We start from the raw sequence: 24,210 nt of genomic DNA on the forward strand, positions 1-24,210 counted from the left end.
GCTGCGATGAACATAGTGGAGCACGTGTCTTTTTTATATGTTGGGGCATCTTTTGGGTGTATGCCCAAGAGAGGTATAGCTGGATCCTCAGGCAGTTCAATGTCCAATTTTCTGAGGAATCTCCAGACTGATTTCCAGAATGGTTGTACCAGTCTTCAACCCCACCAACAATGGAGGAGTGTTCCTCTTTCTCCGCATCCTCGCCAGCCTTTGCTGTCACCTGAGTTTTTGATCTTAGCCATTCTCACTGGTGTGAGGGGAAATCTCAGGGTTGTTTTGATTTGCATTTCCCTGATGACTAAAGATGTTGAACATTTCTTTAGGTGTTTCTCACCATTCGGCATTCCTCAGCTGTGAATTCTTTGTTTAGCTCTGAACCCCATTTTTTAATAGGGTTATTTGTCTCCCTGCAGTCTAACTTCTTGAGTTCTTTGTATATTTTTGGATATAAGGCCTCTATCTGTTCTAGGATTGGTAAAGATCTTTTCCCAATCTGTTGGTTGCCGTTTTGTCCTAACCACAGTGTCCTTTGCCTTACAGAAGCTGTGCAGTTTTATGAGATCCCATTTTGTGATTCTTGATCTTAGAGCATAAGCCATTGGTGTTTTTTGTTCAGAAATTTTTCCAGTGCCCATGTGTTCAGATGCTTCCTAGTTTTTCTTCTATTAGTTTGAGTGTGTCTGGTTTGATGTGGAGGTCCTGATTCACTTGGACTTAAGCTTTGTACAGGGTGATAAGCATGGATCGATCTGCATTCTTCTACATGTTGACCTCCAGTTGAACCAGCACCATTTGCTGAAAATGCTATCTTTTTTTCCATTGGATGGATTTGGCTCCTTTGTCAAAATCAAGTGACCATAGGTGTGTGGTTCATTTTCAGGGTCTTCAATTCTATTCCATTGGTCTATCTGTCTCTCTGTACCAATACCATGCAGTTTTTTTTTTTTTTTTTTTAAACTTGAGTATTTCTTATGTACATTTGGCAAACATCCTTCCCTCCCCCCCTTCCTTATGGGTGTTCCCTCCCCACCCTCCCCCATTGCCGCCCTCCCCGACAGTCTAGTTCACTGGGGGTTCAGTCTTGGGACCCAGGGCCTCCTCCACTGGTGCTCTTACTAGGATATTCATTGCTACCTATGAGGTCAGAGTCCAGGGGTCAGCCCATGTATAGTCTTTAGGTAGTGGCTTAGTCCCTGGAAGCTCTGGTTGCTTGGCATTGTTGTACATATGGAGTCTCAAGCCATGCAGTTTTTATCACTATTGCTCTGTGATACTGCTTGAGGTCAGGGATAGTGATTCCCCCTGAAGTCCTTTTATTGTTGAGGATAATTTTAGCTATCCTGGGTTTTTTGTTATTCCAGATGAATTTGCAAATTGTTCTGTCTAACTCTTTGAAGAAATGGATTGGTATTTTGATGGGGATTGCATTGAATCTGTAGATTGCTTTTGGTAAAATGGCCATTTTTACTATATTAATCCTGCCAATCCATGAGCATGGGAGATCTTTCCATCTTCTGAGGTCTTCTTAATTTCTTTCTTCAGAGTCTTGAAGTTCTTATTGTACAGATCTTTTAATTGCTTGGTTAAAGTCACACCGAGGTACTTTATATTATTTGGGTCTATTATGAAGGGTGTCGTTTACCTAATTTCTTTCTCGGCTTGTTTCTCTTTTCTGTAGAGGAAGGCTACTGATTTATTTGAGTTAATTTTATACCCAGCCACTTTGCTGAAGGTGTTTATCAGCTTTAGTAGTTCTCTGGTGGAACTTTTGGGATCACTTAAATATATTATCATATCATCTGCAAATAGTGATATTTTGACTTCTTCTTTTCCGATCTGTATCCCCTTGACCTCCTTTTGTTGTCTGATTGCTCTGGCTAGAACTTCAAGAACTATATTGAATAAGTAGGGAGAGAGTGGGCAGCCTTGTCTAGTCCGTGATTTTAGTGGGATTGCTTCAAGCTTCTCTCCATTTAGTTTAATGTTAGCAACTGGTTTGCTGTATATGGCTTTTACTATGTTTAGGTATAGGCCTTGAATTCCTATTCTTTCCAGGACTTTTATCATGAATGGGTGTTGAATTTTGTCAAATACTTTCTCAGCATCTAATGAAATGATCATGTGGTTTTGTTCTTTCAGTTTGTTTATATAATGAATCACGTTCATGGTTTCCCGTATATTAAACCATCCCTGCATGCCTGGGATGAAACCTACTTGATCATGGTGGATGATTGTTTTGATGTGCTCTTGGATTCGGTTTGCCAGAATTTTATTGAGTATTTTTGCATCGATATTCATAAAAAGAAATTGGTCTGAAGTTCTCTTTCTTTGTTGGGTCTTTGTGTGGTTTAGGTATAAGAGTAATTGTGGCTTCATAGAAGGAATTCGGTAGTGCTCCATCTGTTTCAATTTTGTGGAATAGTTTGGATAATATTGGTATGAGGTCTTCTATGAAGGTCTGATAGAATTCTGCACTAAACCCGTCTGGACCTGAGCTCTTTTTGGTTGGGAGACCTTTAATGACTGCTTCTATTTCCTTAGGAGTTATGGAGTTGTTTAACTGGTTTATCTGTTCCTGATTTAACTTAGGTACCTGGTAACTGTCTAGGAAATTGTCCATTTCCTGCAGATTTTCAAGTTTTGTTGAATATAGGCTTTTATAATAAGATCTGATGATTTTTTGAATTTCCTCTGAATCTGTAGTTATGTCTCCTTTTCATTTCTGATTTTGTTAATTTGGACACTCTCTGTGTCCTCTCGTTTAGTCTGGCTAAGGGTTTTATCTATCTTGTTGATTTTCTCAAAGAACCAACTTTTGGTTCTGTTGATTCTTTCTATGGTCCTTTTTTTTTTCTACTTGTTTGATTTCAGCTCAGAGTGTAATTATTTCCTGACTTCTACTACTCCTGCACATATTTGCTTCTTTTTGTTCTAGAGCTTTTTGGTGTGCTGTCAAGCTACTGACATATGCTCTTTCCTGTTTCTTTCTGCAGGCACTCAGCACTATGAGTTTTCCTCTTAGCACAGCTTTCATTGTGTCCCATAAGTTTAAGTATGTTGTACCTTCATTTTCATTAAATTCTAAAAAGTTTTTAATTTCTTTCTTTATTTCTTCCTTGACCAGGTTATCATTGAGTAGAGCATTGTTCAATTTCCACGTATATGTGGGCATTCTTCCCTTATTGTTATTGAAGACCAGCTTTAGGCCGTGGTGGTCCGATAGCACGCATGGGATTATTTCTATCTTTCTGTACCTGTTGTGGCCCGTTTTTTGACCAATTATATGGTCAATTTTGGAGAAAGTACCATGAGGAGCTGAGAAGAAGGTATATCCTTTTGCTTTAGGGTAGAACGTTCTATAAATATCCGTTAAGTCCATTTGGCTCATGACTTCTCTTAGTCTGTCTACGTCTCTGTTTAATTTCTGTTTCCATAATCTGTCCATTGATGAGAGTGGGGTGTTGAAATCTCCTACTATTATTTTGTGAGGTGCAATGTGTGTTTTGAGCTTTAGTAAGGTTTCTTTTTACGTATGTAGGTGCCCTTGTATTTGGGGCATAGATATTTAGGATTGAGAGTTCATCTTGGTGGATTTTTCCTTTGATGAATATAAAGTGTCCTTCCTTATCTTTTTTGATGACTTTTAGTTGAAAATTGATTTTATTTGATATTAGAATGGCTTCGCCCAGCTTGCTTCTTCAGACCATTTGCTTGGAAAGTTGTTTTCCAGCCTTTCACTCTGAGTAGTGTCTGTCTTTGTCTCTGAGGTATGTTTCCTGTAGGCAGCAGAATGCAGGGTCCTCGTTCAAGTATCCAGTTTGTTAATCTATGTCTTTTTATTGGGGAGTTGAGGCCATTGATGTTGAGAGATATTAAGGAATAGTGATTATTGCTTCCTGTTATATTCATATTTGGATGTGAGGTTATGTTTGTGTGCTTTTCTTCTCTTTGTTTTTGTTGCCAAGACGATTAGTTTCTTGCTTCTTCTAGGGTATAGCTTGCCTCCTTATGTTGGGCTTTACCATTTATTATCCTTTATAGTGCTGGATTTGTAGAAAGATATTGTGTAAATTTGGTTTTGTCATGGAATATCTTGATTTCTCCATCTATGTTAATTGAGAGTTTTGCAGGATACAGTAGCCTGGGCTGGCATTTGTGTTCTCTTAGGGTCTGTATGACATCAGTCCAGGATCTTCTGGCCTTCATAGTTTCTGGCGAACAGTCTGGTGTGATTCTGATAGGTCTGCCTTTATATGTTACTTGACCTTTTACCCTTACTGCTTTTAATATTCTTTCTTTATTTTGTGCGTTTGGTGTTTTGACGATTATGTGACGGGAGGTGTTTCTTTTCTGGTCCAATCTATTTGGAGTTCTGTAGGCTTCTTGTATGCCTATGGGTATCTCTTTTTTAGGTTAGGGAAGTTTTCTTCTATGATTTTGTTGAAGATATTTACTGGTCCTTTGAGCTGGGGAGTCTTCACTCTCTTCTATACCTATTATCCTTAGGTTTGATCTTCTCATTGAGTCCTGGTTTCCTGTATGTTTTTGGACCAGTAGCTTTTTCTGCTTTACACTATCTTTGACAGTTGAGTCAATGATTTCTATGGAATCTTCTGCTGCTGAGATTCTCTCTTCCATCTCTTGTATTCTGTTGGTGAAGCTTGTATCTACAGCTCCCTGTCTCTTCTTTTGGTTTTCTATATCCAGGGTTGTTTCCATGTGTTCTTTCTTGATTGCTTCTATTTACATTTTTAATTCCTTCAACTGTTTGATTGTGTTTTCCTGGAATTCTTTCAGAGATTTTTGTGTCTCCTCTCTATGGGCGTCTACTTGTTTATTTATGTTTTCCTGGAATTCTTTCAGGCATTTTTGCGATTCCTCTCTGTAGGCTTCTACTTGTTCTCTAAGGGAGTTCTTCACGTCTTTCTTGAAATCCTCCAGCATCATGATCAAATATGATTTTGAAACTAGATCTTGCTTTTCTGGTGTGTTTGAATATTCCGTGTTTGTTTTGATGGGAGAATTGGGCTCCGATGTTGCCATGTAGTCTTGGTTTCTGTTGCTTGGGTTCCTGTGCTTGCCTCTCGCCATCAGATTATCTCTAGTGTTACTTTGTTCTGCTCTTTCTGACTGTGGCTAGACTGTCCTATAAGCCTGTGTGTCAGGAGTGCTGTAGACCTGTTTTCCTCTCTTTCAGTCAGTTATGGGGACAGAGTGTTCTGCTTTCGGGCTTGTAGTTTTTCCTCTCTACAGGTCTTCAGCTGTTCCTGTGGGCCTGTGTCTTGAATTCACCAGGCAGGTCATTTGCAGCAGAAAAGTTGGTCTTACCTGTGGTCCCGAGGCTCAAGTTTGCTCGTGGGGTGCTGTCTACGAGCTCTCTGTGGCGGCAGCAACCAGGAAGATCTGAGCTGCCCTTTCCGGGAGCCTCGGTGCACCAGGGTTCCAGATGGCGTTTGGTGTTTTCCTCTGGCGTCAGAGATGTGTGCAGAGTGCAGTCTCTTCTGGTTTCCCAGGCTTGTCTGCCTCTCTGAAGGTTTAGCTCTCCCTCCCCCGGGATTTGGGTGCAGAGAACTGTTTATCCGGTCTGTTTCCTTCAGGTTCAGGAGGTGTCTCAAGCAGGGGTCCTGCCGCTCCTGGGCCCTCCCCCACGGGAACCCAGAGGCCTTATACAGTTTCCTCTTGGGACAGGGATGTGGGCAGGGGTGGTCAGTGTTGGTGGTCTCTTCCGCTCTGCAGCCTCAGGAGTGCCCACCTCGAGTGAGTCATTCTTATTCAAACTACCACACTATATTCCCTGGCTATCATAGGCTTCTGACCATATTATAATGCAAGATATATTTAGTCCAACATGAAAATTCCGTTTTGACTTTTACACTTTTTGATTTCTTGAAAGTACTTTGGGCATTTCAACCTCTATAAATAGCTCTTATGGTATCAAAGCTAGAAGGCTGGTCACACTCTTGGAGTGGACTGCAACAAAACTGTTGAACTGTTCCTTTCCTTCCTGCTGCTCTCACTGGTATAGGACTATAATAAGGGAAACGAACAGGAAAATGAGGATCTCTTAATTGCTTGTACCAACCACACCAGTGGAAGCCCCTGCTAGGGTAAGTGTAGGACCCCTCTCGGGAGACCCCACTCCAGTCGCCGGATTGTACTCCCCCAAGAAACGCGAGAGACTGGCTCTTGATGTACAGCACACAAGGCAGTTTATTATCAGAGCTCTGGGATGGCTTGTATTTCACACAGGAGACAGAGGAGTTGACTCCAAGACTCGAAATTTAAGGCTTTTTATAGGGGAAGGCAAGGGGATTCAGCGTGGTTATCAGCAAAGGAAATGGATACAAGGTCTCATCTGCAAGCAGTACGTGCGGCTGGGGTGTTCACAATATAGGAGAGCGTCTTGTCTTTATCTGTAGAGCAGGGAGTTTGGTAACTATTAACTATAGCAGAAGCGGAACAGGGAGTTGCCCGTCCGGATGGCCCCCGACTCAGCGGAGATGGTGGCTGCTAGTTCCTGGAACAATCCCTTGACCTTGTTTTTAGGCTTGGCCGGGCACGTCTCAGGCCCGTTTTGTCCTGTCCCCTTATCTGCTGTTCTTTTGCAGTTTTTATGAAGTTTTTATTTTAACTCCTTCATAAGGAGTTAAGGATTTAATGTCATAATTATGCTTGGGTGTTTAATGGTCCAAAGTCTCTTCCAGGACTCAAACATCTTCCCTAGATACCCTATAAAATAAAAGAATCAGATTGCATATTTCCAATATACAACATCACAGAGTATGCATTATCATTCCAAAAGGGAGAAATTTGGGGCATAGTGATGAAATAATGAACCAATGCAAGACCAAACTCCATCAAGAAAAACTCCATACTTTGTAACTCCATGTCTAATGTAAAAGAGCACAGATGGATCTTCCCTTTTGGCTTTGTTGACTATAATATATTTCTCTCTCTCTCTCTCTCTCTCTCTCTCTCTCTCTCTCTCTCTCTCTCTCTCTCTCTCTCTCTCTCTCTCTCTCTCTCTCTCTCAGGCTAGCATGACTACCTGTCTGCAACTCTCCATAGAAGATACCTCCTTATGGTTTTGGTACCTCTAACTTCTTCGGATCTCTAATACAATGCAGAGTTCACTTTCCCAGATTTATGTAGTGGCCTTTCAAGACCGCTATTCAGTAATACTTTACCACACATCTAGGGTAAGCATTTGTCTTTGACTGCAGAGGATAATGCCACATGGCCTTTCTATATGTATCTTTAATGAATACAAACCAGTCTCATGTAGGTAAAAAGGCCAAATTGGCTGTCCACTTGGGATGGAAGCTTAGCCGTCTGAATCACACTTATATCAATTTTCATTTGTAATAGCTTTTTTTTTTATCAGAAAATTGCTTAAGCACTTCTTCCACAAATTGAAGGTTTAGCTGGGTTGGGTCTTGCCCTGAGGATACCCCCTCTCTTTGTTTAGATCAGGTCACTCCTTAATCTGCTTATGCCTTCAGCATATGACTTGGATCCAACCTTAAATTTTCTGGTGCTGTTTTCCTCTTTAAATGGACAATTTTTTTTTTTGCTTCACTTGCTTATTTTCTCTGTAGACCTGTATAAGAGTGATTACTAATAACAACATGACATAATCAATATTAGGATGCTTTTCAAAATTCTCTGCCAAAAAGTTAGTTTATTATTTTTCAACTTAGCCTCAGGCAAATGCTTAGGACAAGGACAGATGGCAGCCACATTTCCCCCATATCACAAGAACAGTATCTAGCTCTGTTGCTAATACTATTCCTCTCTAAAAGCTCCTGTCTTAAGCTTCTGCAGACTAAATAGCTCTCAACATTGCTGTCTTTCAAGATCATACTAGGATGACTCATTAAGCTGTGATTACGGTATTCAATTGTTTTCTTAATTCAAAGTACCAAGATTTTTTTTTCAAAATTCGTAAAAAAACAAAAAAACAAAAACAAAAACAAAACAAACAAACAAATTAATGAAGTCTGTTACATCAATATTTTACTTGTTGGTATCAACTGTCTTATTTATTTTTCTATTGCTGTGAAAAAAAAACACATCATGACCAATGAAACTTTCAGAAGGAAAGATTTACTTGGAGATAATAGCTACAGAGGAATAGATGTCTTTTACCATCTTGCCAAGGAGCTCAGTAGAAGGCAGGCAGGCAAGGTGGTGGATCAGAGCTGAGAGATCGCATTCTGATTCACAAATAGGAATCAGAGAATGCACTGGGCATACCAGAATGTTTTTGAGACTCCACAGCCTGCCCTCAAAGGCATGCCTTCTTCAACATGGTCACAACTCCTAATCCTTCCCAAACATTTCTATCCACTGGGGATCAAATATTCAAACATATGAGCTTATCGATGCCATTTTTATTTCTATCTATCTATCTATCTATCTATCTATCTATCTATCTATCTATCCATCCATCCATCTATATATCTATCTATCTAATTTTATACTCCAGATTTTGTTCCCCTCCAGGTCTACGCCTCTGACTGTTCCACATCCCATACCTCCTCCTCACCCCACCCCTATCTCCACAAGGATGTCTCAGCCTACCCACCCCACCAGACCTCCTAAATTCCTCGGGGCCTCCAGTCTCTTGAGGATTAGGTGCATCTTCCCTGATTGAACCCAAACCCTTCAGTGCTCTGTTGTATATGCATTGGGGGCCTCATGTGAGCTGGTGTACGCTGCCTGGTTGGTGATCCAGTGTCTGAGAGATCCTGAGGGTCCAGGTTAATTGAGATTGCTGGTCTTCCTATAGGGTCTCCTTACTCCTCAGCTTCCTCCAGCTTCTCCTTAATTCAACCACAGAGGTCAGCAGCTTCTATCCTTTGGTTTGGTGTAAATATCTGCATCTGACTCTTTCAGCTGCTTGTTGTGTCTTTTGGAGAGGGATAATGATAGGTCCCATTTTGTGAGCACTTTATAGCCTCAGTAATAATGTCAGGCCTTGGGGCTTCCCCTTAAGTTAGATCCTCCTTTGGACCTGTTGCTGGACCATCTTTCCTCACACTCCCTCCATTTTTATTCCTGTAGCTCATTTAGACAGGAAAAATTATGGGTCAGAGTTTTGACTGTGGGATAGCAACTCTATCCCTCATTGATGCCCTGTCTTTCTGCTGGAGGTGGGCCCTACATGTTCCCTTCTCTCCAATGTAAGGCATTTTATTTAGGGTATATTTGACCCCTGATAGTCTCTTACCTCCCAGGTCTCTGGCACATTCTGGAGGGTTCACCATTTTTATTTCAAATCACAATATTCTACTTTCTGGTATTACTAAAGAAATACTTTAGACTATGACCTCTAAGTGTATGATAGAAGAATATATAATTGTTGCCATTCTGCTTTGGAGATTTCAAAACTCACCTATGTAATTTAAGGTATTGTATTACAAATATATTATATATATGTATATATATATGTATATATATATATATATAATTTTTCTGTGACAAAATAATCTTGTGAAACATATTCTTAACAAGGATTGAGAAGTAATGGACTAGTATCTTTGGCAGATAAAATTTCAAGACCATGTAATATTCATGCTGCTGTGTGATGACAATATCATTCTTTACTGTAAAATTAAAGGAACATCCAAAATATTTCCAATTGCTATTATTCATGAGTATGTACATGTGTGTACACATATGCCAAATTATATTTTGAGGTATGGATTATTTAATTTATAGTTTATTTACATGCTAGCTAGACTACTGATTTCTAATATGGTCCCTGAAGTTAAAGTATTATGCATCCCAATACTTCTTTATTTCCATTTAAAATAGTTTAGACAATATTTTCTTACATTTAAGTATTAATATTACATGTTTTATTGAAGTGAAATGTATGCAATCTAAAACACCATTTTAACGTATACAGTTTAATGACATTAAGTTTTTATTCACCTTGTTGTACAACCATCACTCATTTATCTACAGATTCATTTAAGCTTTTCTTATAGAAGAGATTTCCAGGAAACAAAACACTTTATCCCCTACCCATTGCCATAGCAACCACTATTCTGCATTTTGTCTCTGTGATTTTAACCAAGTGTATTTGTCACTTACTGGAAATAAAATCAGAATTTATTATTTTCTTCCTGACTTATTTCACTTAATGCAGTATTTTCAATGTTCATCTCTGTTATGGCCTGCATCAATTTTTTAAAGAGGGAATAATGTGCTATTGTGTGTGTGTGCAGGTATAAATGTTTGTTATATCCATTTGGTTTATATATCCTATTGGTCAATTATGAATACTTATATTACTTCCCTTTTATGACTAATTTTTAGATGAGCATGTTTTCAAATGTCTCTTTGAGTCTTTGCTTAAACACTTTTGGATATATGAAAGAAGAGAAATTTAATTGTTTGAATGTTCAAGATCTCCTTATTTGAATTCTAGGTCCCTAGTTGATGTACTATTTTGGAAAGAATTAGAAGGTATAGCCTGTTGGAGGAGGTATATCACTTAGGGGTGGATTTTGAGGATTCAAATTTCATTCCAGGACTGATTGCTAACTCTCTTTGCTCCCCACTTTTGGATAAGGCAGAGCTCTCAGCTATTGCTCCAGTACCATGTTTGACTGCCTGCCCCCATGATCCCTGTCATAATGGTCATGGAAACTAACAAACTGAAACTGTAAGCAAGCCCCCATCTAAATTCTTTTTTTTTTTATAAATTGCCTTAGTTATTGAGTCACTTCCCAGCAATATAAAAGGAAATGAAAATACTAGAGGTAATCTGTGACACCATTACAATCCCTATCATAATAGAAAAAGCTTTGGGCATTCATACCAGCAGGTCTTCAATTTTTTCCATGTTATTCAGAGCACTTGTTTCCTTGTTTGTTATAGGTAGAGGTTTTTATTATTGATATTAAATTATTTTATTTATTTACATTCCAAATGTTTCCCCTCGTCCTGTTTCCCCTCTCAGGTTTCTTCACCCCATCATCCCTCTCCTTTGCTTCTGAAAGGGTACTCTGCACCACACCCCTCACCTCCAGCCCTGCCAGCATCCCCCTTCCCTGGGGCATCAAGTTTCTACTGGATTAGGCACATCCTCTCACACTGAGACCAGACAACGCAGTCTTCTGCTAAGGGAACATGGACCAGCCCATGTAAGCCTTGGTTGGCAGCTTAGTCTCTGGGAACTCTAAGAGGGCTGAGCTAATTGATAGTGCTGTTCTTCCCATGGTGTCGCCATCGCCTTCAGCACCTTCAATCCTTGCCCTAACTCTTCCATAGGGTCCCAGTCTCAATCTAATGGGTGGCTGTGGATATCTGCCTACTGTCCCTTCAAGGTCTCCAGGTCTTCAAGTCTCTTCAACCAAGAACCACCATGCCTTTACTGTCCCACATCCAGACTTGGTTCTTCCTTTTTGTTGCACTTCATACATTCTATAAGTTATATCCTGGGTATTCTGTACTTTGTGGCTAATATCCTCTTATCAGTGAGTACATACCATGCATTTCCTTTTGGGTCAAGGTTATCATGCTCAGGGTGATATTTTCTAATTCCATTTGCCTGCAAAATTCATGATGTCCTTGTTTTTCATAGCTGAATAGTATTCCATTGTGTAGATAAACCATATTTCCTGTATCTGTTCTTCAGCTGAGGGACAACTGTGTTGTTTCCAGCTTCTGGCTATTACAAATAAGGCTGCTATGAACATGGTAGAGCACATATCCTTGTGATATGGTGGGGCACCTTTGGGTATAAGCCCAGGAGTTCTATAGCTGGGACTTGAGGTAGAACTATTCTGGAAGTTTTTATACTGGTGGTTTGTATTTGTCCTTTGCTTATAATTTGAGCATCTTCTTGGAAGAAAGGTTTTTTTTTTCAAATTCTGACCAGATTTTGGAATTAGGGTGTTGAGCTGCTTTCTACTTGTTTGCTTTTATAGTACTTTATACATCCAAGATATTAATAATTATATGATTATAAATACTCTTTTCAATTGCATTTTATTGATAATATTTTTGATATATAATACCTTTGTTTTTTATATAATCTACTTTGTGTTTTATTTTGTTTTATATGTCCTTCTGGTGAAATACCCAAGAAATTACATCAAAATCTAATACTATGAATTTTTTTCTTATATTTTCTTCTAATTAGTTTTGGAGTTTTAGATCTTATATTTAGTATTTTGTTTCATTTTAAGCTATTTTTTGTCTTTTAAATCTTAGTTCTTTTGAAAATGAGTATCTAGTTTTTTGTGATATTTTTAACAAGACTGTACTTTTGTTCATACTACTATTTTTAAACCACTTCCAGATAAAGAAACATTTTCTGAAACAAGTGATTATTAATATTTCTTTCATATTTACCTTCCTCCTCTCTTTCTTGTTTTCTTCTTTCTGTCCTTCTTTTTCAATTTACTATCTGTTTTTGTTTGCTTGTTTGTTTGTTTGTTTAATGTTTCTCAGTATGTAGCCCAGGCTTATCTGTAACTACTGTAGTTTCTGCCACTTAAGTATGGAAATTTTAGGTAGACATGAGCCACTGTGCTATTTAGACACACTATTCACCATTATTTACCACCATTATCATTATAAATGTAATAAGGCAATAATGAAACAATGTTATCTGCCTTTCAGTAGCATAATATACTATTGCTAGAAGTGCTCCTGTGGTCTCTTCATTCTATTTGCTCCAATTTTCCTTAATATGCAAAGGAAGTAGATGATTGATTGATATTTTTAGAATGACAGCACAAAATGCTGCCTGTATTATTAACATAATATAAATATAATTTAATATCTATTCATTAGAATAGAAATGTAAACATATTTTTCAGCCACCACTGTTTAAGATGATTAGACTTCAATAAGTAAATAAAATAAGTTAATTAACATAAAGCTATGATCATTTTATTGTAAAAATCCCTCAAGAAAAATGATGCATCTGTTTGCAGAATTTACAGGTTTTCACATTGAAAATATGATAACCCTTTAGTGATTTCTGTTTTAAAAAGTCCCATTATTATGTTAATGGAAATGAAATATATTGGCAAGTGCTGAAAGGTGAAATATACAGTAAACCATGACAATAAAACATAGAAAGTCTAGAATTTATAGGAAAATAGTATGAAAATGGACCATAAAGTACAATGGGACAAGGCATACATATATGACAGAAGAGAAGTACTGCCCAAGTGTAAAAAGCCAAGTAAGTAAAGGTGAAGTAGTAAGAGGTATCTCTTTTGCACTTCATTTATTGGGAACATAGAATATTCTATGAATTCTACAGAAGGTCAAAACAATAGGAAACTTTTCCTCCAGGAATAGGTAGGTGTAATAATTGAAACCAATATATTCAATTGCTTTCAGTCTGGCATGGAAATAATTACTAGATAAAGTCACAAAACATCATACATTGAAATTCCAAGATCAGAAAGATCATAATTCAAACCTTACTTAATGTATTTGGTAATAATATAACTATATCACTTACTTTTATTTTTCATAATGAAATAAGGTACATATTACATTATTAGGGAAATAATCTAGGGAAATAATTTAAGATAATTCAAATTTTACTCTGTATTGCCTATTCCTTCAGTGAATTATAGTTACAATTTGAAATTATTATGTATGTGTGACAAAAAATTGATTGGAATTGCATTGTACCTGCATTGATCATTTATAGTTCTAAACAAGATTTAAGTGGATAAATCAAGACCAAAAGGTATACTGTAGAGAACTGCAGAACTAGAGCAGCTTTAACATCAAAGAGAAAGCACTATATAAAAAATAAAAGTGATGTAGATTTTACTATTTGAAGCATGCCAGCTACTACAGAGCAGAACACAATACGTGAGTGCTGCAATATTCACCCCATGTATGCATCATATCTGTTCTAAGTGTTAAAACTTAATATAAACAGCTAAAATTGTTTAATTTGAAATATGTTTGGATTGCACTTGTCTTTCTGTAGTTATGTAGTTTGTTATAAGTGTTGAGACACGATTTGCTCTTTGAAAACTTAATGATGGGTGGAGAAAATGACAGAGCCACAATTGTTAAATAATAGAAAAGATAATCCCTATGGTGTTGCAAATGTTTTCAGCTCCTTCAGTCCTTTCTCTAACTCCTCCATTGGGGACCCCATTCTCAGTTCAATGGTTGGCTGCAAGAGTCCGAATCTGTATTTGTCATGCTCTGGCAGAACCTCTCAGAAGAAAGCTATATCAGACTCCTGTTAGCAAGCACTTCTTGGCATCTGAAATAGTGTCTGGGTTTGGTGAGCTCTCAGGGAATAAACAACCAACCAAAGAGTACACATGAAGTGACCCATGGCTCCAGCCACATATGTAGCAGAGGATGGCCTTGTTGTGCATCAATGGGAGGAGAGGTCCTTGGTTCTGTGAAGGTTTGATCCCCAGGTGTAGGGAAATGCCAGGGCAGGGAGGCAGAAAGAAGTGGGTAGATGGGTGAGGGAGTACCCTCATTGAAGCAAGGGGAGGGAGGATGGGATAGGGAGTTTCTGGAGGGGATACCAGGAAAGGAGTTAACATTTAAAATGTAAATGAAGAAAATATTCAAGAAAAGAAAAGGAAATATAAAGAAAAAAATCAAATCTGGGCTTGCTCTTGCTTAAATGACACCAAAGGGAAGTGTTTTGATTTCTTTCTTTAAAGGGCACCAGAATATTATTGGTGTCTCTGAGATAATCACTAATGCATTACATCTATGCACAATTCCATGAGTAGAAATTATTGCAAAACACACCCCATATTTTATACACTAAACTTGAACAAAATGGTTTACAATAAAATATGACTTCATTTCTCTTTCGATGCCATTTTAAGCTCAGAGAAAATTATAGACTTCTTAAAACTGCTGTTAATTTGCAGTGGTGGAGAGTAATAAAGTAATTTCGAATGCTAAATTGTGTGATGCCAGGCATGACTTCTGTCTCTGCCAAAGAGATAAGCAATTAAGACAATGAAGATAGTTCCTGTAAGAAAAGCCACAAATGGCAATGAAATTTAGATCCATTTCAACCTGTTGGAATTCCTGCACAGAGTTATGCTCTGTTTTTAAAACATAAAACTATGAACTAATCCAAACATTAAGGATGTTGAAAGAAAAGATATGTGCTTCAGTATTAAAGTATAAGAATTCCCAATAGTTACTTGAAAGACTATCAGTGAGTAAACTTCAAACGGAGACTCCTGATGTCCCATGGGTTGCATTTTAACCGAATTCCTAGAAGAAAAAGAAGTCTCTAGAAGCTACATACATTCCATTCCAGAAGTTACAATGTTTTTCTGGAAAACTTCTAGTATTGCTAAATGAGAATAGCTGGGTATTTGAGTTCACATTTATTACTTTTATTTTATAATTTTAATAATTATACTTATTGCCTCATATTGCAAAAAAAATTGATTCAACTTCTGCCACTCATGTTACATTTAAATGAAATGGAAGCTTTACTTCTTGGACAAAATGACAAAGTATTAGCTTTGCAGGTGGTGAGATCTCTCATTAGTTTTAGAGGATGTTTTTCTTGCTGAATTTGAAATATAATCCTGGAGAGCTACATAATGGAGAGTAGTGGTTACATTACCTACATGTATCTGGTTACCTCTGTAACATGTCTTCACTCATGTCAATTTAATTCTATAGTCTTAATTAGTGTGATCATGTGTTGAAAAAATAGTTCTGTGTAACAAATAATAAACAAAATTTTAATAGTTGCTCACTATGTATTATAGCAAAATATTAAATTGAGAGCAATTGTCCAGCCACTGCTGAAAACAATTATTACACTATTAGAAGCATTTTTATTTAATCACAGCACATGCTATTCAATAGTATCAAATTAAATGGTATGATGAAGGTCACATTACTATCAAAACTTTTAATAGAATATTTTGCCAAGGAGACAGCTCAAGCAATGATCATTCATTCATGTAATTCAGTGGTCCTTTTGTGTTTTTCCCCCACAAACATGAAAAGAAAAAGAAACATACAACTACCAGTAGGAAAAACTAGAGCTTCCAACCCCACTGTAGGCTGCCTAGGGTGAACAGGCAGGGTAGGTAGCCCAAAAAGCTCCCATATCTTAAAATACTACAGCCTCCTAACTTGGGTTTATACGTTTTAAAAGTCACACATTCAATTGTATAAAAATTCCCATTCAAAAAAAAGGAAGATATGGATATGGAAAGAAAAGCTTGGGTTAATGCAAGACTGAAACCACAGAGTGCAAAACCCCAAACACGCAGTTTGGGTCTCATATCTGGAGTTTATTGGAATCATCTGGACTTCAAAAGACATGCACAGTCTTCCCATTCAAACTCTGCAGGCTGCAGCATATATGACCTTTCTTTTGGATCAGCTCTTTTCTACACATGTAGATTTTCATGGTGAATGCTCTATATTTCTGGTGCTTCTAATATCCTGGACTGTCCACTGTAACTTGAGTTTTACATTCAGAGCTTTATGGAATGACCATTTTAAAAATATCCTTGTAAGAGAATGCCCTATAGAATGTTGATGGGGGTGAGGTGGGGGTAGGTGGGTGGGTGGGGGAGCACTCTCTCAGAGGTAGGGGTAGTGGGAGGAGGTGAAGAATTCAGGGAGTGGGTACTGGGAAGGGGGCAACTTTTGGAATGCAAATAAATATAATAACTTAATGAAGATTTGCTTTAAAAAAAGAAAATGTCCTATAGCAAGAATGTATGCAGGCATTTCTTAGTTGAGGTTTCCTCCTTCCAGGTAACTCTAGCTTGTGTCAAACTGATATTAAAAATAGATTGCATGTTATCTTTTTATTACTTTTAGCATTATGTAATATTTGGGTGTATAAACATCACATTTATCTATCCCTCATTGAAATGTATTTTGAAGGTTGGGGAGATAGCTCAGTCAGTAAACTGCTTGATGAGAATCATGAGGATCTGACTTCCATCCCAGATCCACATAAACTTCAGGCATAGTGGCATGTGCTTATAATCCAAACCACAGGGGAAGTAAGGACAGGAGGATTCCCACGGTTCCCTGCCAACTAGCCTCACTGAATTGGCAATGTCCAGACCAATGAGGTATTTTCTCCAAAAGCAAATCGGGTGGATCTTGAGCTTTGTCTTCATCTTGACAGGTGAAGTATACCATATGCACACACATGTGCACACACAAGCACACACACACACACACACACACACGCGCGCGTGTGCACACAAGCAAACATGTTCATATGCACAAGCAAGAGGAAAAATTTAAATCTCAATTTTTTTTGCTCTTCTGACATACATGTAAGTCACTCTCCTTGCACATATTTCCTTGGGCTCCCAAGAATTCTCATGAAAAAGCAAAATCATTAACCTGTGACTTTATTTTTCAGAAAAGTTTTTAATTAAAGGGCAAAAGCTCAAAGTTCATCTTAACCTTCATCAAAATGAAGGATGGCAATCAATTACAATGTCAGAAAAGATAATAAACTTTCAATTTTTGAATGCATAGGGGAGAAAAATACCATTGTAGAAAAAAGAGCCCCTGTTACACATTAACTGGCCTCAGTTGCTTCCTGGAACCTAGGTATCAGCTTCCAGGACACTTCATTCTTTTCATTTGAATGATAACAGATCCAGTATCACATTTCAGTGCTTGCCCTTTTTGTACTCTGGTTCCCCATTACGAAAGCTATAGTGTTTTCTCAGCATCTATATGGCTATACTTGAATTTTGCTTCCCTGGGAGTGTATTCTCAAGCAGAGAAAAATTATTTCACTTTCAGTCCAAGCGATGGTTCTTTCAAATGAATTTGCATTATAAAATCTGGTCAGGTCTTTTCCTCTGGGTTTACATACGTAGCCCCACCAGGCTTGGTATCCACTAGATAACCTAAGTCAGCTTTGGGGTTCTGATAATTTTCAGTCTTCAGCCTCTCAAAAGCTAGGACTATAAGTGTGTGTCACCACCATCCCCCATGTTTTCCCTATGAAGGCATCAATCTGTAACAATTATAGCAACCTTGAAAGTACTTTATTTGCCAAGCCTACCACTTTATCTATTCACACTCCCTTCCTCCCCAACTGTATGTTTCTATATCTTTTAGTTCTAATGCCTGCTCCTTTGTCACTGTACAACTGACTAATCAGTCAGAGAACAGTAAGCTTGCTGTAGCCTGGTCATTATGCTATCTTGAATTTTGCTCAATAATGTATATTAGTCCATTACTGTTGAATTCAATCTTACTCAGTTTTTCAGAACACGAGCCACACAGAGTAGAATTCATTGCCAGAATATGGCATGAACAGCCTTTCGTCCAATAGGACACATAACCTGTCTGAAAATTTATGAGCTCTCTTCTCTTTACACATTTCTCACAATAATGGTTCTCTGTGGCACCTGCATCCCCCAAAATAGCCCATTAAGCTCTGCCTACAGCTTTGTAAGGTTTTCAAAGCCCATAGTTCCATCCATTCCATATTTCTCCCATAAACTAATTCCAACCCCTATAAACCACATGAATGGATCTTTAGTAGCAACGATTTCACTTTTCAGTACCATTTCGTGTGACTGCTACATCTTGTTACTGTGAATAAATACTTGAATTCTTTTTTTTAAAAAGTATCCTACTTCCTGGTTGCTGCGGCCACGGAGAGCTCATAAGCAACACCCCATGAGCAAACTTGAGCCTCGGGACCACAGGTAAGACCAACTTTTCTGCTGCAAGCGTCCTGCCTGGTGAACTCAGGAAACACAGAGGCAAAATTCCTCTAGGACAGGACACTTCCGGTATTTAGCCGGAGTCCCAAACCGGCAGATCCCTGCCCGCAGCAGCTCTCTGCTCCCAAACCCCATGTGAGAGAGCACTCACCGCCTGGTCAGGTGTGCACTCCTGAGACTGCAGAGTGGAAGAGACCACCAACACTGCCCACCCCTGCCCACATCCCTGGCCCAAGAGGAAACTGTATACGGCCTCTGGGTTCCCGTAGAGGAGGGCCCAGGAGCAGCAGGTCCACTGAGTCTGAGACACCGCCAGAACCTGAAGGGACCGACCTGATAAACAGTTCTCTGCACCCAAATCCCATGGGAGGGAGAGCTAAACCTTCAGAGAGGCAGACACGCCTGGGAAACCAGAAGAGACTGCACTCTGCACACATTACTGATTCCAGAGGAAAACACCAAACGCCATCTGGAACCCTGGTGCACGGAAGCTCCCGGAAAGGGCGGCGCAGATCTTCCTGGTTGCTGCCGCTGCGGAGAGCTCATAAGCAACACCCCATGAGCAAACTTGAGCCTCGGGACCACAGGTAAGACCAACTTTTCTGCTGCGAGCGACCTGCCTGGTGAACTCAAGACACAGGCCCACAGGAACAGCTGAAGACCTGTAGATAGGAAAAACTACAGGCCCGAAAGCAGAACACTCTGTCCCCATTCCTGGCTGAAAGGAAACAAGAAAACAGGTCTACAGCACTCCTGAAGCACAGGCTTATAGGACAGTCTAGCCACTGTCAGAAATAGCAGAACAAAGTAACACTAGAGATAATCTGATAGCGAGAGGCAAGCACAGGAACCCAAGCAACAGAAACCAAGACTACATGGCATCATCGGAGCCCAATTCTCCCATCAAAACAAACATGGAATATCCAAACACACCAGAAAAGCAAGATCTAGATTCAAAATCATTTTTGACCATGATGCTGGAGGACTTCAAGAAAGACGTGAAGAACTCCTTAGAGAACAAGTAGAAGCCTACAGAGAGGAATCGCAAAATCCCTAAAAAAATTCCAGGAAAACATAAATAAACAAGTAGAAGCCCATAGAGAGGAATCACAAAAATCCCTGAAAGAATTCCAGGAAAACACAATCAAACAGTTGAAGGAATTAAGAATGGAAATAGAAGCAAATCAAGAGAGAACACATGGAAACAACCCTGGATAGACAAGGAATAGACAAGGAGCTGTAGATACAAGCATCACCAACAGAATACAAGGGTCTGGCTGAGCCTCTGAGGAGACAGCTATATCAGGTTCCTGTCAGCATGCATTTCTTGGCTTCATAATATTATCTAGTGTGGGTGGATATATATATGTGTGAGCTATATACCCAGGTGAGGCAGGCACTGAATGGCCATTCCTTCAGTCTCTGCTCCAAACTTTGTCTCCATATCCCTCCTATGAATATTTTTTTGTTCCCCCCCCCTTTCAAGAAGGACTGAAGCATCTACCTTATGGCTGTCCTTCTTGAGCTTCAGGTTGTCTGTGGACTGTGTCTTGGGTTATTCGAGCTTTTGGGCTAACATCCACTTATCAGTGAATGCATAATATGTGTGTTTTTTCTGTGATTGGGTTATATCACTCAGGGTGATATTTACTAGTTCCACCCATTTGCCTGTGAATTTTATGAAGTCATTGTTTTTGATAGCTGAGTAGTACTCCATTGTGTAGATGTACCACATTTTCTATATCCATTCCTCTGTTGAAGGGCATCTGGGTTCTTTCCAGCTTCTGGCTATTATATATAAGGCTGCTAAGAACATAGTGGAGCATGTGTCTTTTTTTGTATGTTGGACCATCACTTGGGTATATGTCCAGGAGAGAAGTATAGCTGGGTCCTCAAGTAGTGCAATGTACAATTTTCTGAGGAACCTCCAGAATGATTTTCAGAGAGGTTGTACCAGTTTGCAATCCCACCAACAATGGAAGAGTGTTCCACTTTCTCCACATCTTTGCCAGCATCTATTGTCACCTGAGATTTTGTCTTAGCCATTGACAGTTTGCAATTTATTATATTTTAGTTTTCAATTGAACACTAAATAAAATTTGCCTTATAATAAATATAGTGCATGTTTTATGAAATAATAATGTTTTATTTTGTAATAGTTCATGAACTTATTGCTCTAAAAATATCAATTCCATGGCTTTAAATGTGTAACTCAAGTTGCTTTCAAGAATATTCATATCATTGTTCCTTATGACAGTCTAAAGGAAACAGAAAAAAATGAGACAGCTCTCCCTGCTATAGATTTAATGATAAAATGAAAATATGATGTAAACATGTTTTTGAAGTACATCCTACATTTGTGTACCTTTTATAACATGTTTTATGTGTGTGTACGTGTATATCTATGTGTATTCAATATAACTTCCTGATTGTTATTACTTATTCTTTTGATGCTTATTAGCAAATGCTAGAGTAAACCAGGTGCTCAACAGACCTATTTATATAAATTTTGTAGTCATGGCAACTAAGTGTTTCTCATTTAGAAAATAGAGCAAATTTGTAGGAAAAAAAAATGAAAGCATCTCAAGGAATCCTTAGCTATGTTGTGAGTCTTTTGCTGTGAAACAAAAGAAGAAAAGGAAAATAACTCCTCAATGACACATGAGTTTCTAGGAACTATTTTCAGGTCTAAAAAAATTAAATAATCAATGAAATTTCAAAAAGTAAGCTCTTCTAAGGTTCATTATTATATTAATGCGGTGCTAAATAGTCACAGAATGTATGGAATTTCTCTATATATTACGGGCAATTATTGAAATAACATACAGTCTGCTGTACAGTGTACCCAACAATGGGCCGCTGTGAATGGGAAGTCTAAGAATCTAGTAGTTGCTCAGTCCCTCAAGGCTTGGTGTTCTGGATGGTCTGCTATATATACTGGAATCCTGAAGAAATGGGTTCCATTCAACGTGCTGGCAAGTAAGTGTAAACAGTTGAAGGAAAATGAAACTCCCTTTTTCCATTGTCTTTTACGTTGTAGCCCACATTAAAGGTGTTTACCACCTGCCTAGATTTGGAACCTGCTCTGTTCCAGGCAGGCCTTGAACTCAGAGCTCTGCTTGCTTTTGTCTCCTGGGATTAAGAGCATGCACTTCCTTTCCTGGGCCTAAGATTTTCATAGCAACTATGCCTCAAGATGTGGATCACAGATAATATCCTTTCTGGATAATAGGCCATTCCGGATGTAGTCAAGTTGAGAACTAGGAATAGCAATCCCATTTATATTTTATAAAATGCATAGCGTGATCAATTTGCCCAATAAATTTTGCATAAAAATTGTAAGAATTGAAAAAGAAGATAATTATATAACAAAAAAAAAAAACAGGATCACATATCAAAACTTTCCTAATTTGACTAATTTATTTTTTACTTTTTCTTTAATTGAAATAGAATATAATCATTTTCTACCCTCCATATCCTTCCTTCAGACCCTCCCAACTCTTCCCTCAAACCCTTCCCATGATACTCCCCACAAAGCAAGTGGATAGACTCTTCATCTTTGATAACTATATTACATATAAAATGCAGTTATATTCACAAATATATATACATACATATATATACATATATACACATATATACACACACACATATATATATATATATATATATATATATATATATATATATATAATAATTTTCAAGGCTAAACCACTACACTGGAAAACCAAAAGTGGGATTATTCTCCCCAACATGATAATTCAATTCTATCTCTAAGAGACATAGGAAAACATCTTACTTTGGTTCAATGATGTTTTAATTTTCTTCCCCACTTTAACTGAAAATTGATTATTTTTTTCTCACACAAACATCTTGATTATAATATTTCCTCCAAGTTCCTCTCTACCTCTCCTCCCATCCAGATCCACCCCTTTTTCTGTCTTTCATGCAGAAGCAATTAGGCTTGTAAGGCATAATAATACAGCATAATCAAATATAAGATAAAATGAAAATTAACACTTCAGAACAGGGAAAAACAGAAGAAAAAAAATGGTTGGATAGTTTAAGAAAAGGCACAAGAAATAGACATTAACACACACAGAAATCCCATAAAAAACACTTAAACCGGAAACCATAATATATATCAAAATAACATTTAAGGTAAAAAGAGAGAATAAAAAGTATTTATAAATAAATAAAATAAAAATAAAATTAATACAATAAAATATGTAAAGCCCTAACCTGACAAGACAAAAGAAACCTCCAAAGATACCATCTACTGTCATGCATGTAGCATATTCTTACAGAGGCTTGCTTGGAGGAAACAAAATTTTCATTTGCAAGTTGTTATCCATTAGAGATTGCTTCTGGGCTTGAGATTAGGGTATAAGTCTCACTTCTCCTTTTACCTCTAGGACCACAGCTAGTACAGGACCTGTACATGTTACTTCATTATCTGTGGTTCATAGGTGCATCAGTGTTGTTGATTCAGGGAGCCTTCCTCTGTGTCTTCCCATGCCCTCTGACTCTTATAGACTTTCAGTCTCCTTTTCCACTGGGAGCCCTGAGCTCATAGGACGGAATTGATGGAGACAACATATTTAGTAGTGAGGGTTCCAAGTTCTCCAAATAGATTGGACCAGAAGAGAAATTCCTCCCATCACATAATAGTCAACACACCAAATGCACAAAACAAAGAAAGAATATTAAAAGCAGTAAGGAAAAAAGGTCAAGTGACATATAAAGGCAGACCTATAAGAATTACACCAGACATCTCACCAGAGATTATGAAAGTCAGAAGATCCATGACGATACCAAATTTACACAATATCTTTCTGCAAATCCAGCCCTACAAAGGATAATAGATGGAAGTCTCCACTACAAGGAGAGAAGCTATACCGTACAGAAAGCAAGAATATAGTTTCCTTGCAATGAAACCAAAAGAGAGACAAGCAAACATAATTCCATCTCTAACAACGAAAATAACAGGAAGCAACAATCACTATTCCTTAATATCTCTCAACATCAACTGATTCAATTCCCCAATAAAAAGGCATAGACTAAGAAACTGGATATGTAAAGAGGACTCAGCATTTTGCTGCATACAGGAAACAAACCTCAGAGGCAAAGACAGACACTACCTCAGAGTAAATGGCTGTAAAACAACTTTTCAAACAAATGGCCTGAAGAAACAAACTGGAGTTGTCATTCTAATATCAAATAAAATTAACTTTCAACCAAAAGTCATTAAAAAAGATAATGAAGGACACTTCATATTTATCAAACGAAAACTCCACCAAGGTGAACTCTCAATCCTAAATATCTACGCTCCAAATGCAAGGGCACCTACATTCATAAAAAAACCTTACTAAAGCTCAAAGAACACACTGCAACTCACACAATAATAGTAGGAGATGTCAACACCCCATTTTCATCAATGAACAGATCATGGAAACAGAAATTAAGCAGAGACATAGAGAAACTAACAGAA

The sequence above is a fragment of the Rattus rattus genome, chromosome X (assembly GCF_011064425.1).
Source record: "Rattus rattus isolate New Zealand chromosome X, Rrattus_CSIRO_v1, whole genome shotgun sequence".
Taxonomy (NCBI): Eukaryota; Metazoa; Chordata; class Mammalia; order Rodentia; family Muridae; genus Rattus; species Rattus rattus.